Genomic DNA, 14,237 nt, shown 5'->3' on the forward strand with positions numbered 1-14,237 from the left:
GTTCTCTCTGCCAGGTCTTCTAACTTGTTTCTACTTAAATGGTTAACAGGTGTGGCAGAAGTATCAGCTGGGAAGTTGAACAGAGCATGAGTGAACAGTAAAAAGCTTATGGTGAGCAGCAGTTAAGAGGCACTGCAAAGGGTGGTTTGGGAGGAGGCAATGGAGTGAAATAGTTATGAATGAGATTTCTGCATGAGATGCAGGGAAGGTTGCCCAGAATATCTCCTTCTACCTCCAGCAACTTCCAGTATCACAGAACCTTTATTGATGGTATGTAGGATATGTACTTTTGCTACTCCTACCTGGATATCCAAACATTTCACCCTTGTAAGTAATTTAGAAAATTTACTTGAGCCCTAAAATAGTGCCTCAGTCAGAACATATATTCTGTACATTTTGCATACTACTTAATTTGAAAGTTAATAATTCAGATACTCTACTCTCATCTTGCTCAAGCTGTTTGGGAGCTGCATGGCTGCCACCTAACCAAAAGTTAGACCATTGTGCTTGCCAGAAAGGAAATCTGTGCATTTTTCGCCCTCACCAGACCATTTTGCAGGGAGCGGCTGGCATCCTGGATACTGTTTCTTCAAGCTGTAAATCAGCAGTTTAAAAGCAGAATTTCATTCTGTTAGGAATGTAGTTGCAATGTGTGCCTGATCCTCAGGGATATCCATAGGAAGCATGTGTTAGTGATTGCACTTAATTGGACTCTCAAAGAATTTCTCTTCCATTGCAAATCAATGGAAACAACAGTCCTTTGGTACTCTGAAGTAACATCAGATAAGAATGGTTCATGTCAGAGTTACTTACCTAATGGCAACATATACTATTACTGCTATTCATAATAGTGTTTGCTCCAGTATACTTAGGCATTTTGCTGTCTTGTGGTGTATGGAAAGTCCATGATTTTCCTTGAGCAACGTTGCTGGAATCAGGGTATATGTCTCTCACTTACTGTTCTCAGCCTTTGACTCTAGCAAAAAACATCCAGGACTTTTTTTGGAAAGAGGTCTGACTTTGTTTTGTTTAGTTTCTGTTTTCAGAGGCATTTATTTGTGCAGTGTGGTTAAGGGTAGGGCATGATTTGAGTCCAAAAGTTTTTGTGCAGGTAAACAATCCAAGTTTGACACATTACAGGAAAGCTGTAGTCAGCATTTGCCCCTCATAAATGAATACAGCGGAAGAAAAAGTGTTAACTTCTGTGTTTTCCATAACAGCACCAGCATTAGAGCATAAGATATGCATTGGATAGGGGATTTGATCCGGAGTAAGTATAGGATAGAAAGGGAAGATAACAGCTGTGCCATTGCTAGTGTGCCTCTCTTTTTTCTTTATTAGAGTTCGTCTATAGGTATGTCAGCACATCATAGCACACAAATCGGGTAGAACAGTGTTACTCTTCCTGCTTTACAGACCGTGAGTGAGCAATTAAGAGCTGAATGCTACAGGAAGACAGGCAGCTGGGTTAGGCACGCAGGCAAAATGTCTCAGCTAGTGAAAGGGGCTTTAGGGTGTCAATGGTACCACATGATATCCGATTGGTATACCGAACAGTGTTATGGCATGTTTACGGGTTGCACTAGCCAGTGTGGTGGGCTTGATCTGTTGACTCTTGAGGTCAGTGAGGCTCAAAAGCTGAGGAGATGGGCTGAAGAGGGATGAGGTATTCTAGAGCCCTAGTCCTTACTTCTGGGTTCAAGTAGCTGGTAAGGCGGCTTGCTTTCTGAGAGGGAGGAAAGTTGATGGCAATTTTACTTACTCCCTGGAGCAACATTGTGGGAAGGGAAAAATTCCTCACTGACTGAAGTACCCACAGGAACATATCAACACATGCGTAAATCTTGTGACTGAGAAAGGAACAATAGGATAGAAAAGCCCTGGTGTGCTGTGCATGTAGAGTAGAGCAGCTCCCCAGAAGGGCTTCTACTGCATAGAACGATGGACTAATATTTGATGTGAGGAGTTACCTGCCAGTGTAGGCAGGAGCCCTTGCCGGTCACAGAAGGTGTGTTGGAGAGGTGTTGGATTTTTCCCTCCTGCTTCAGGACTACAGCTGTCCTGACTCACACATCAAACTTCCAGGGTGAGAAAGGGAAGTTTGGACATGATGTATCCAGCTGAATGAATACTTCTCATCCTATAGTGCCCTCCCCAGTGGGGAGAAGCTGGTTTCCTCATCCAGAGGTACCTGCTGATCTACCATTTGAGAAGCAAAGAAAGAAGCACCTTCTTCTGTTTGAGAATAGACAGCTTTTCACTGAGAGTATACAGAACGTGTAAATGTTCCCTTATCAGGATCCAAATACAATGATGTTGCAAAACTGTGAGCTCTACCTGTCCTGAAGCTTTGTAGCATGGGGTGAAAGACAGCTTGGAGCATGGTCCCTGCTTGTGTCCTTCACACTGGGCTGGGAGAGTATGAGTTGAATTCTGCCACTTGCTGGTGTTTCTAATCACTTGTCCTTGGTGGTAGCAGCAGAGAATTAATTTCCCAGCTGCTATTGCCTGCTCTTGAAAACATGTAGAGAAGTGCCTCTTGCAGGTGGGGAGATTGGCAGGTGAGTTCCCATTGTATGGCCTTAATGAGGTGAGAAAAACCTAGATTTAACCTTCAGAGATCCTGAAACCGCATCTTCTAGAGGGCTTAGGTCTCACTGAAATACTCTAAATAGCTTTTGCAGAGCTGTCTTTCTGTGCAGCTCTGCTCCCAGTTGATTCTTAGGGAGACCTGGAAGAAGAGATAGGCAAAGACCAACCTTTTCAGGCAGGAGGAGGGATTTCCCTGAGAGACTGCAAAATGGAGAAGCAGCAGCAGCATAATGTCCGCAGGCAGGAGCTGGCTCTGTGGCACACCCACTGTACCCCTATATATAGGTATCCACAGGCTGTGTCCTTGGCAAGTAGGAAGACACATGACTAAATAGTGAAAGCCAAAGTTGTAAAGCAAACTTCTCTGTACATGAGAACTTTTGTCCTAGTCCTGACTCATGTAACTTTGTATTGAACACAACATAGTAAGAGTAGTGTTAGAACATTTGTATACATCAATCAAGCTATCATTTATGTGACAAGCTAGGAGAATTTAACTATTTACCAACTTCCATGGTATTTTTAGAATGTTTAGAACACTTGAAAAAATTCAAAGATGATGAGCAGAAGTTACTCTGTATGAGTTGCATACAGTGTTTTCGTATTTGGCTCTATTTTAACCTGTTATGGAATCTAGTACTTTCTTGTCATCAAGTGAGCCTGTGTCTGATGTATTAGATCCAAACATATTCCTGTCTCCAAATGCTAACAGCAGCACATTCAGTTCTCTGGATTTCAGCAGCTAAAGTGGGTGTTGCAGGAAGTTTGGCACTGTTTCTCTTTACAGAATAATAAACACAGCTGATGTTGCCTTGGGTTTCATACAGACATGGAGACTTTTGCCTCATAGAAGCTGATTCATAGACAAATAGTGACTCTTAGCTTTAAAAGATAACAATGCTAGTTGAAGTAGTGGGCTAGAAATAATTGTCAAATTTTCTAGCAGACCCCAGGGTGGTGGTTTCTTTTATTTTAGACTGAGAGAACATTTTATAGTTCAGTTTTCTAACAGCTGCGTTAGATTATTGTATTCTATAACACTTCCTGATTTTTTATTTTCCAGGAGGAGTCCAGAACATACCTGTAGAGCTGTGGCTTCTCTTTCTCCAAGCTCTGCCAAAGGTATGTACTTTGCGCACTGTTACTCTCCCCAGTATTCATCTCAAATGCAGTGTGGAAACTTTCAGAAAAGTGAGTTTCAAAGCTATTGGCAGGAGACTACTTCCTTGATTTTTGAATGCAGTATTTTAAACACAATACAAAGGTCTTCCCCAGAAAGTTGCACTGAATCAGAACTAAGCTTGAGAATTCAGTTTAATGTGTACAACAGTGGCCATCCTGCTTGTACTGACTGTTGCAAGTGATGTTCAAGATGGGGCTGCCTGGTAATGGATAAACACTTGGTTTCAGAGGCTCCAGAACAAGAACAGAGCTATTTAATAGCAGGTCTATACTGACTTCAAAATCATGGTCAGTGTCTGTTAATTAATACGATTCCCCAAGGTTATACCCTAACTCAGTTGTCACTCCTAGGCAAATAACATGGCATAGTAGAAGCACTGTGTCCTTCCCTTGCTGAGTCTATGAGTCTTCCTAGCCCTCTGTAAGGTCTTGTTTTCTAATTAAGCCCTGAATCAAGGTTGTACTGCTCCTCCTCAGCAGCTTGGTACCTGAAGCAGTTCTACCAGGATAATTGTTTGATATAGAGGAAGTGCTTTCAGCAGATGTGTAAGATTTTGACCTAAAAATAGGGTAACATAGCAAATAAGAACCTGATGTTCAAAGGTTCAAAGCTGTCCTTGCTGTCTAGTTTGCTGTATAACTTGGAAGAACTGAAATAGCTTTTGTGGTGATAATTGTTAACATATGATTGCAGAGTTAAGAATAAAGAATAGTGTTTTTCTATAAATGTTAGTGTAGAAGCCCATAATATAGCATGATATTTCTATATTTTTTCTGAACTAATGCAAAGAACTATGTAGCCTAGTGATTAATTTATATATCTATAAAATAATGCAAAATTCCCGTGTAAAATTCTAATTTCTAGTGAACTCTACATGTCAGCTTGACAGTGTCTGCCTGGTAGCAGAGAAAGCAGCGTATGATAAGGAACAGTGGGATTCATTTTTTTGTTTGTTTTTTTGTTTTTTTCTTCCTTTTAAGCAGAGGGTGGGAAGTGGTTCCTTTGAATTATCACACCACATAAGCTTTGATTGCTGCAATTTGTACTCCCCGCCGTACCTTCTAAATGTACCACCACCCCCTTGTAGCTGGAGCTGCTGGTGCCCCAGGTTCTCAATGAGCCATGGGTAGGGAAGGTGCTGGTTCTCTCTTTCAGTGTCCCAAGAACCATGAACATTTTCTAGCTCTGCATTTAGAAAGCCAGATATTCCCTGACCCTGTGTGAACTCACCAATGCTTTTCTCCCTCCATAGACCCCTCTTTTCAGTGTGGAAGAAAGAACTGAGAATGATTCAGAATTAATTTACACAAAGTTTTCCCAAGTAATTCTCAGCCACCCATGGGTTTTCCTGGAAGAGTGGTATGCAATAGGCCTTTGTCTCCACATGGATTTATTTATTATTTTTGAATCTAAATGCCTAGCTTGACCCCAATCTTAAAGGGCTTTTTAGTCCCCGAGGCTTAGCAGTTCATCCTTGAAACCTTTTGAAGATGTCACTCTTCTGTGAATATACAAGGTATCATAAATCTGTTCAGTACTAGAATGAATGCAAATTATTCTAATTATATCTGAGTCAGAGCTTGTTACATTTTAAAGGAACTAGATACAAAGAAAAATGGCTATGAAGGAAGTTTTATGGTTTCTACAGAAATATATTTTTGTGAATTAGGTCTGGATTCCTTGACAAAACCAAGGCATGTGTTTGGGGCATACTCTCAGCAACAGGTTTGGAGTTCCTACAAGCTGTGATCTCTGAATTGATCATGTAAGATTAGTTGCTCAGTTAACTATTCTTTTTGATTATTTATTTAAGTACTTGAATCTATGTTCTTTAGAGGCAAAATAAAACAATGAACAGATCTCTATCTTCTCCTCTTTGCTTCAAATTAGTTTGCGTTAAGCTCAAAGGCATTGTACCACTTGTCAAGCTGGTGATACAACAGTTATTTTAATTTGAAAATAATTTTGCGCAAACAATGAGGACTTCACCAAGAGGTTTACATTTTTCTGCTTAAAAGTGGTTTGTTTTTTTTTTTTTTTTGCTGGTCTCTGATCAAGTGGAAAAAGAGTGTGGTTTTAACTTAGCCTATTTAAAGGTCCCCTCTCCATTTAAATTTGATTCTGCTAAGTAGTTTGGCCTTGTGGAGCACAGCTTTCATGTGAAAATTTTCTCACATGTGAGGTCTGATATTTGATGAGCTGAAAAGTTATGAAAATTATCATATCTTCACAGGAAATGTTCCTGACGCCAGTTACAATACATAGAGAGCTGTGGCCAGGTTTTGTTGTTTTTTTTTTTCCAAGAGCTGAGCACTTACAAGTGAGTGGGAATTTCTGTAAAGGGTTCAGCTTCCAGTCATATGGGGGCAGATTTTCTAAAGTGTTTCTGTTCTGATCTTTCTGAAAGTCTTTGTCCCTAACTCATTTGCACTAAGTAGCCTTGCTCCTCCCTGCCCCTCCTTTGGAACTGTAATACTTCTCACTTGATAAATGGTGCACATCTTTCCTCCTAGAGAGGTATTAATTTACACCAAATATGAACTCTGAAAATTGTGTTGGTTGCAGGTAAATAAATTTTGACTAGTACTGAAATCTTGTCATGCACGATCCTGAAAAGGAGAGGAAAGAGAGTTATTAGCTCATCTGTTTTACTGCCATGCTGATATAGCTGTGTTCCCTACAACATATTTTGTACTGCTTGGTCCAATCTACGTTTAAATGACTGAAGTGGTGGAGTATTTCTCATGCCACTGAAGAAACTGTATAAAGTCCAATAGATTCCACTGTTACAGGAATTTTCCTAATAGAGTTGTCTTTTGCTTAATTTTAGACTTGATTCCATCAGATATAGCTCCTTTTCTTTCCTACTGCACACTGACAATTGTGAAAACCTCAATTCATCACTTAGTCAAATCTCTTTCAAGGATAAAATATCCAGAGTTTTGTTAGTGAAACTGTATTAAAATTAATAGGAAAGAGATCCTGACCCTAGGATGCAGTGCTGGAGGTAAATGGCTGCATGGGCACCATCCAGTACTCCTTGATTCAGAGCCCCTATGAACATGCCTCAACAGTGATTCTTTATATCCCTGGATTTCATGTCAACGGTGCACAAATTGTTGAGATTATGAGATAAGACTTGTCATCACCAGCTTCGCCATTAGGAGCAATCTGATATAGAGAGAACAAACCCCAAAGATTTCTGTTTGTACAGGTTGTGGAAATTTCTGATGTGGTTTGTTTGTCTCCCTGAGCATTAACCTGAGGCTAGAAGACATGAAGGCCTGACATTCCTGCTGCCCTGTTGGATTTTCTTCATTAACATCACCATATTTTATTCATTAGCCCTGAGGCCAAGACATCATACATTCCCTGTTTGCTTGAGCATTCACTGTTTGTGTGGTGTCAGTGATGAATCGCTCAGCTCCTGTTTGTTCCCTGAAATAAAAACTATGCATCCCATCTGCCACTGGGGTTTCTATTTCACAATTAATTCTACACAGGACATGATACACTCAAACCCAGAGAAAAATCATGCCAAGAGTGGTGTGAAAAATGGACACGACCGTTCTAGACTCTTCAGCCGACATTAAAGAGAAAGCTGAGATTTGAAATATTTGTTTAAAATTTTGTTAACATGGGGGTCTGGAGGAAGATAACATAAAGGAGATAAGGCACAGTGGTTGTAGCTGAGCGCAGCCCCACACCCATAGTGCTGAGCTCCCAAACTCTATCCTGGTTCAAACATGGCAAGAGTAGATAGGGCCATTTCCAGTGCCATGATGTTTCATTAGACCACTTCAGCTGTTGCATCCGTTAGCTTTGAAACTGCAGTGTCACCAAACTACATTTTTTTTTAATTCTAGAAACTTCTGACAGTCAGCAAGGATTGTATCCAAACAGTCTCACTGAGTATTAGCACGCAGCTTGTTCCAGCAAATGCATTAGTACCTATTAAACATTTATACAGCAGCATAAAGTTAGACAAGGATTCACAAACATAAGTAAGACCTGTTCTTTGCTCTATAGAGCCTCCAGTCTAAATCATGCCTAGATGATGACATACAGCACAGCTGCTTGTAGGAGGAAGGGTGAGAAATGTTTGAAGGAAAAGTGATTTCTGAGAAGATGGTGACTGGAGAAGGGGATTTGCAGGTCTAGAAACTAACAAATCAGAAGGTGTAAAAAGAGTGAAAATATGAATTGAAGCAATATAACAAGTTTAGGAGGTAGTAAAGAATGGAAAAGAAATTGTTAGCTATGAGATAAGCTTGAATATGAAATGGCCAGGAATGGATAGGAAAATTCCCTCTTGCCACTTTTTAACATTCAAGCAGAGATGGCTTCAGTATCCAGATCTGATTGAAAGCGTCTTGCAGATTTTGAGGATGAGACACTTTGGGTGTCTTTCTACTAACATTCTCTGCATACCAGCAGAATGGAGTAAAGTCTGCGGAACTCTCTGTCTTGAAAAGCAGTAAGTATGGTTTCTTTGGTCTGCCCTGATCAAAATGCAATGTTCCTTCATTACCTATTGGGCTTCAGAGCTCTGTGCTTCCCCGCTCTGTGCTCCACCTGGGAAGCTTCTTTTATTGATTTGGTGCTTCCAGAACTAAATTTCTTTTCTCTAGGTTAATACTGAATTCTTGAGGCTTCTCGCAGATTTCCCATTCCTTTTTTTTTACAGCAGTGTCAAGGAATTTAAAAACAAACGGTGGTACAGATGTTTTTATCTGTTGCCTGGAATGTGTCCTATATGGGAACTACAGGAGACTACAGGAAACACTGCATAATGACCTTCCAGCCAAATGGAATCTCAGTAAATCTGTAAGTCTCGTGGACTGTATAGGAAGAGAGAACTAGTGATATTATTATCTGGGACTGACTCTGAGCAAAGCTGTCTAGGGTACTAGATAGCCCTAAAAAAAAAAAAAAAAAAAAAAAAAGTGAGGTCCTCTCTGGTCTGGAAAACCAAAACTGTTGAAGAGAAAGAGTACATGAAACAGTGAGATAGTTGGTGTTGTGAAAGAAGTGGCATCAGTTGCTACTTTTGCTTCTTTCTGTCTGTTGGCAGCGTTGGGAGCAGCAGGGCTCCACAGCAATTTTGACACAGCCAGATTCATCACTGAAGTACATTCGATCTTGCCCATACTGCTGGGAAGCTTTTCGCCTATTAAAACTAATGAGTGCAAGTTCCTAGTAGTTCATAAAAATAATTTCATGGCAGTGCTACAAAATTATGCAGGTTTCTGCCAATTTTGTTTTGTGGTGCCTTGAGGTTTCATCTGAGATCTGGGCATAGTGCAAGTATAGTGAATGACTCTGAGTATACAACCTTGATATATGTAGCATTAATGTAAACTTTTGCCTGTTTATGAAACACCAGAAGATGAAGTGACTCAGCTCAAGTCCTGGAGAGAGACTCTGGGTAAGGCTGGAAATGAAATGAAGTTCTTTGCCTAGGGCTTTTTAATGCCTATGTGCCCATTTTGTCCTTGCAACAAATCTGCATGTGGCATTTGGAAAGCCAAATTTTTCTTTGCCCAGCACTGCACTTAATGTTCTCAGACCATTACACTTCTCTTTGCTTTCCCTCATCCCCACAGTCACTTTTAATGTACAGATATCAGAGACATTACCAAACATTTGGCTGAATGCAGCAATTTTTATCGGGGCACTCACGGAATGTGAGAAATCACACGCTGGAGAGCTACTTGCACAGAGACAGCAAATTCAGGAGTAATGCTGTCAGAAAAAGGACATCCTGTCACTAGCTTTTGTTCTCTGACACAGTTGCCAGTGAAGTGAGGGGGCCAGTGACACTGTCTGTCCTGCCTGCCGACTCTGCCAGCTTAAGTCCATTTGTGAGCAGTTCTGCAGTGTGACAAGTACCACGGCTGCAGGACACAGAGAAACAGCACAGCTACTGGGTACTCCCTGCTCAGGACTGAGACCAGAATCAGGATTTTAAAGAATGAAATCCCTGTTGACAAGTACTTTGTGGACTGTCTCTGTGTAAGCCTCCATCCAGAGGGCTTTGACCCTGATTTGGACAAAATCTGCATGACTTCAGTTTCTAGTTTCAGGTTTCTGGGTGCTTGGGTTCTTCTGCTGATCTGATCTATTGGCTGCTGCTAGCACTTCATAGTCTGATGCTTACCCGCTCCTTGGGGTAGGGCTGGCCGACCAGCCTGCGGAGTGTGGTTATGTGCTCCTTTTGTAGACTGATGACAGTGTTCAGGGCTTGGCCTAAAGAGAGTAGGCCTGCTAAAAGAAACATAATATTGCACAGGAGGGGATGGAAGCGCTGCACCTGTCCCTCTCCCCACAAACCTTATCTCTACATATGAGCGAGCAGAAGTTGTAGTACCCTAAAACTGGGGTTACAGTACGAGTCCAGCTGGAATGTGTTCCTTTTAGGTTTGATCTACAGATAACATAAGCTTGTGAAACTGGCTTGAATTGGCCTGATATTGAAACCAATTTTGGAAACATGAAGCAGAGCAAAGGTAATTTGTATAAAAGCCTACTGCCACTGCAGGCACTGGTGCCAAGGAAAGACAGCTGTAGAGAGAAATGTCACAGAGAAGGGGGAGGGGACCTGTGAAGTATCTATAAACTTAAGATTTATATCTGTAAATAAGACTTCAGTGGCAGCTAGAAAACAGGGGGATGAGGCAGAAGTGAAAGTGGCGAATTATGCAGATATTAATCCTGCTTAACAAAATATTTCCAAGAAATAAAAGTTCATCCCTGGAAGAAAACTAAGAAGTGCCAAAGCTGATAGTCTGAAGGTGAAATGGGAACCAAAGGCTGTGCCAAGGTTAAACCTTCTTTTTTTCTCCTCCCTATGTATTATCATAGGGGAAAACCCAGAGACTGCTGTTTTTTGCCTGCGCCAGAACCAAGCTGGGCAGGTTGATTAAGGGATGCTTGCACTATTTTAGGATTGGATCTGAAAGATCAAGGAGATAAATTGTTACTTGCATTGGAACAAGGGGGGGTGGGGAAGAAAAAGAGTGAAACACATGGGAAACATCTGCTTTTAGAAATAAGCTTCAGCAAGAGGGAGGGAGAAGCAGCTGTGCTGCATGCAGGGGACCACCAGGACTGCACTGAGAAACAGGAGGGAAGAGGAGGCACAGCTAGTGATAAGGCTTCAGCCAAATCCAAGAGACACAGCGAGGACCCAGACTTGCAACTCTGTGGCTGAGACACCTCTCTAGACTGAAAGTGAAAATTTGGAGTGTCTCTGGGTGAGTATACTACCTTTAACCTGGACCCAGCTCAGGGAAAGGAACAGAGTGCTTTGGACTTGTGCTGAAAGCAGCATAGGTGGTCAACATGCAGAATAATTTATCAGAAATGGTGTGCCCTTCATGAAGGGGGAGATACCACCCTATAATCAGGAGGGAAATGAGCTGTCTGGAGAACATTAAGCCAGCCAAAGAGGGAAGGTGCTATGTTAGGGCTTCCAGACTCTGCTTTTTCCTATGCCACAGGTTCTTTAGGTGACCTCAAGCAGAGCACTTAAGAGTAAATTTAGTCGTTTGGTTGTAGGTCTTCAGAAGTGCCAGGTGCATTGCTCTGGCAATACAATCATACTTGTTCCCAAATACCTGGTTTACCTGAACCTGGTTTGTTCTTTTAGCTTTTACTTCGTTGCACTAAACTGTAAAAGAACTTTAAGTTCTTCTATTGAGCTGTGGTTTCATGACTGGTGTAAATTGATCCAAGTCCTGGCTGTCGCTGAAAGAATACGCCCTCTCTACCCCTACCCCCACTTCACCCTTACCTTGTGTTAGCTCTAGTGTTGATGGGACATGATCAGGTAGACTGAGAACAAATCCGGCTAAAAACTTACCCAGCAAAGACAAAATGGTGCCTCACTGACCTGGGGAAGCTGCTTTGTGTCTTCTCAGACAGGAGGGATGCCCAGCTGCAGCTTTCCCAGAATTGCTGATTGGTTTCTTGTTTGTGACCCTGAGGCTTCTGGTACTGATAAAGGCTTTTGGATTATGTAAATCAGCAATCTGATCAACTGTGGCATCTCCCAGGCCTTTTTTTCTGGAAAGTAAATTTTTTTCCCCTACATTGCTGAAATTACACTGTCCTTGTTTCTCTGGTTGTCTGACTTCATATCCTTTTCATGTTGCTCACAGGAGACTAATCCAAAGCCCATTGAAAGCAATAACAGGATTCATGTTACTGATAGCAGACGTTGGGTCAGAAATAAATTCATTTTTTATTCCTTGGGGTTGTACTGTTTATACTCCACAGCTCAGTTTCTGTATCCCATGGTATATCATTAAAGACAAGCTGGAATAAAATTCATCCTATGTATCCAACTGTCTCTATTACCCTTTGAATTTATGGGAAGTCCTTTCTATGCTTAGAGACCACAATTGCCCTAGAATTGATCTAATCCCTGTTTTCATAAAACTTTTTTTGGGATGAAAGGGTCTCAAAGTGCTCTACAATAACTATGCTCAAACCATTACAGTACAGCTCTTTCTGTGGTTGTGCTAAACCACCATTCCCATAATGAGCCACAAGAAATTGCAATTGTGGGATTGCTTCCTTGCAAGTTGAAAAGAACTGTCTACAGATGGACGGAGTTATTATACTGGGTTTTGGTTTTTTTCCAGACTGGGTGGGCTGGAGAAAGAAAACCAACAAAACTTTCCATGAACCACATTAAAAGTAAGTTTCGCGTCCCCAGTGAGAAAAGCCACTCCCAAAGCAGAGTGTTTTCAGGGTGGGTGGAGAAAGTAGCTGCAAGGGAGAGGCTTCACAATCCAAAGAACAGATTGAGACTGTTGAGATTCTGCTAAGCATCTCTGATGCTTGATCATGTTGCTTCAGCCTGTCAGATTTCCAAGTTAGGTCAATCTCAGTTTGGTTCCATAAAGCGTGTGCATTTTTTTAATGGATCCTGAGAAATTTAAGCCTTCAGTGCTCAGGGTGGATATTAAAGTATCCTATGGGACTTCAGTGTAAGCATGGCAATTTGTCGTGACCTGTCAAAATGACCCTTATCTTCCATGGTCATGAAAAATGCTGTGCATGGGCAACTTGCTGGTCTCTTGAGAAAGTGCTTATTTTTTTAAAAGATAGCGTTGCTGAGGTATTTATTAGTACGTGTTAGGCTAAAAGTGGGAATTGAGAGCTTATTGAAAAGTACTGCACTTAAAATCTAGGGTTATGTCTGATTTCTGAGGCCCACTGATTCGCTTGCAGATGCTAGCAGTAGCCCTTTATTACCTTTCAGGGTTTTGTGATGAGAGACCAGTTAGGATAGATGTTGTCCACTGGCAGCTTTTCAATGATCTTTGTCTCTGTGAAAACACAAAGGCAGTTTTTCAAGGTAGACTGTAGAAATGGCCTGAAAAAGTCAAATGTGGCAGAATTTTGGAAAGATCCCATGAATCCCCTGATTATGTCATAGAAACAATGGTCTAAAGCCAAAGTTAATAATCTGGGTATTAATAAAATCACTGTGAATTTTCCAAAGATAATAGCATCACTAGTAATACAGTGCCTGCCATTCCAGAACCAAAAGCTGAAGGGTCATTGTTTTGGTACATTTAGCCATCCAGTCCATTTATATTGCAACTCCCCTCTCCCTCTCAATATTGAATTTGAAATAATTATGAATGTTTCCAGAAAGAAACAATTGCTGATGAAAACTGTAAAACAAAATGTGGCAAAAGAAGATCTTAAGTTTTAATGGCAGGATTAACTGCATTATGTTTTCAGAATGGGACAAAAAGCTTTTCACTTTTCAGCTTTGAAATCCCTTCCTTTCCTTGAAAAATTGTTCTCCTATCCTTTCTGTTTCTCCTTCCCTAACCTAAATACCTTTGTTCTCCTTTCTTTTTCATCTCTTTGGTCCATCCAATGAAAAAGTGGGTAAGGAGGAAACGGAATTGGGAGAAACTCATTGATACCCCAAACCTGATTTATTACATTAAAAAAAAAAGATTTTTTTAAAATGAGACAAGATGAAAACTCTGAGGAACTGCACAGAAAATCTTGTTGGGTTGCAGTTGCTGCAATAAATTGTTACACTGTTTCAGCGCATAATGCAGGTGTAACTCTCATCAACTGGGCATGCTGAAAGCTATCCAGTTGCACCTTCAGGCATGATAGTAACTTTCCTGATCTGTAAAAACACTTGTGTTTGAAGGCTTTGTGCTAAGGCACTTGTTCAGAGGAAAACATCATTTATTGAATCACCATCTCCCTTTGTAACACCTAAGGGACTTCCTATCCAGCATGGAATTGTCACAAATCTGCTTATTTTAGGAGATTTTGATGGAGTTGCTGTACAAAGAGGAGTGCCTGTGGACACAGAAGCATCCCAGAACATGTCCCATCAGTGTATTGGTCTCTCATTCATCTACTGAACAGAGTATCTGATTGCACCTTGGCTGTTGTTTCGATAACCAGCATTCTACTG

The 14,237-nt window shown here is 41.1% G+C and overlaps 1 protein-coding gene across 2 annotated transcripts in view; it reads left to right on the forward strand.

Moving 5' to 3' along the window:
* SORBS1 (sorbin and SH3 domain containing 1) overlaps positions 1–14,237 on the forward strand; it is a 179,322-nt gene that overhangs the window by 40,322 nt on the left and 124,763 nt on the right. The window contains exon 2 of one of the 2 annotated variants that reach the window (XM_069796383.1): positions 3,656–3,714. The gene's annotated coding sequence lies outside the window, so the exon portion shown is untranslated. The remainder of the gene's footprint in view (positions 1–3,655; positions 3,715–14,237) is intronic. The other variant, XM_069796384.1, reaches the window with a different exon arrangement.

Source organism: Haliaeetus albicilla, chromosome 11, assembly GCF_947461875.1.
Source record: "Haliaeetus albicilla chromosome 11, bHalAlb1.1, whole genome shotgun sequence".
NCBI lineage: Eukaryota > Metazoa > Chordata > Aves > Accipitriformes > Accipitridae > Haliaeetus > Haliaeetus albicilla.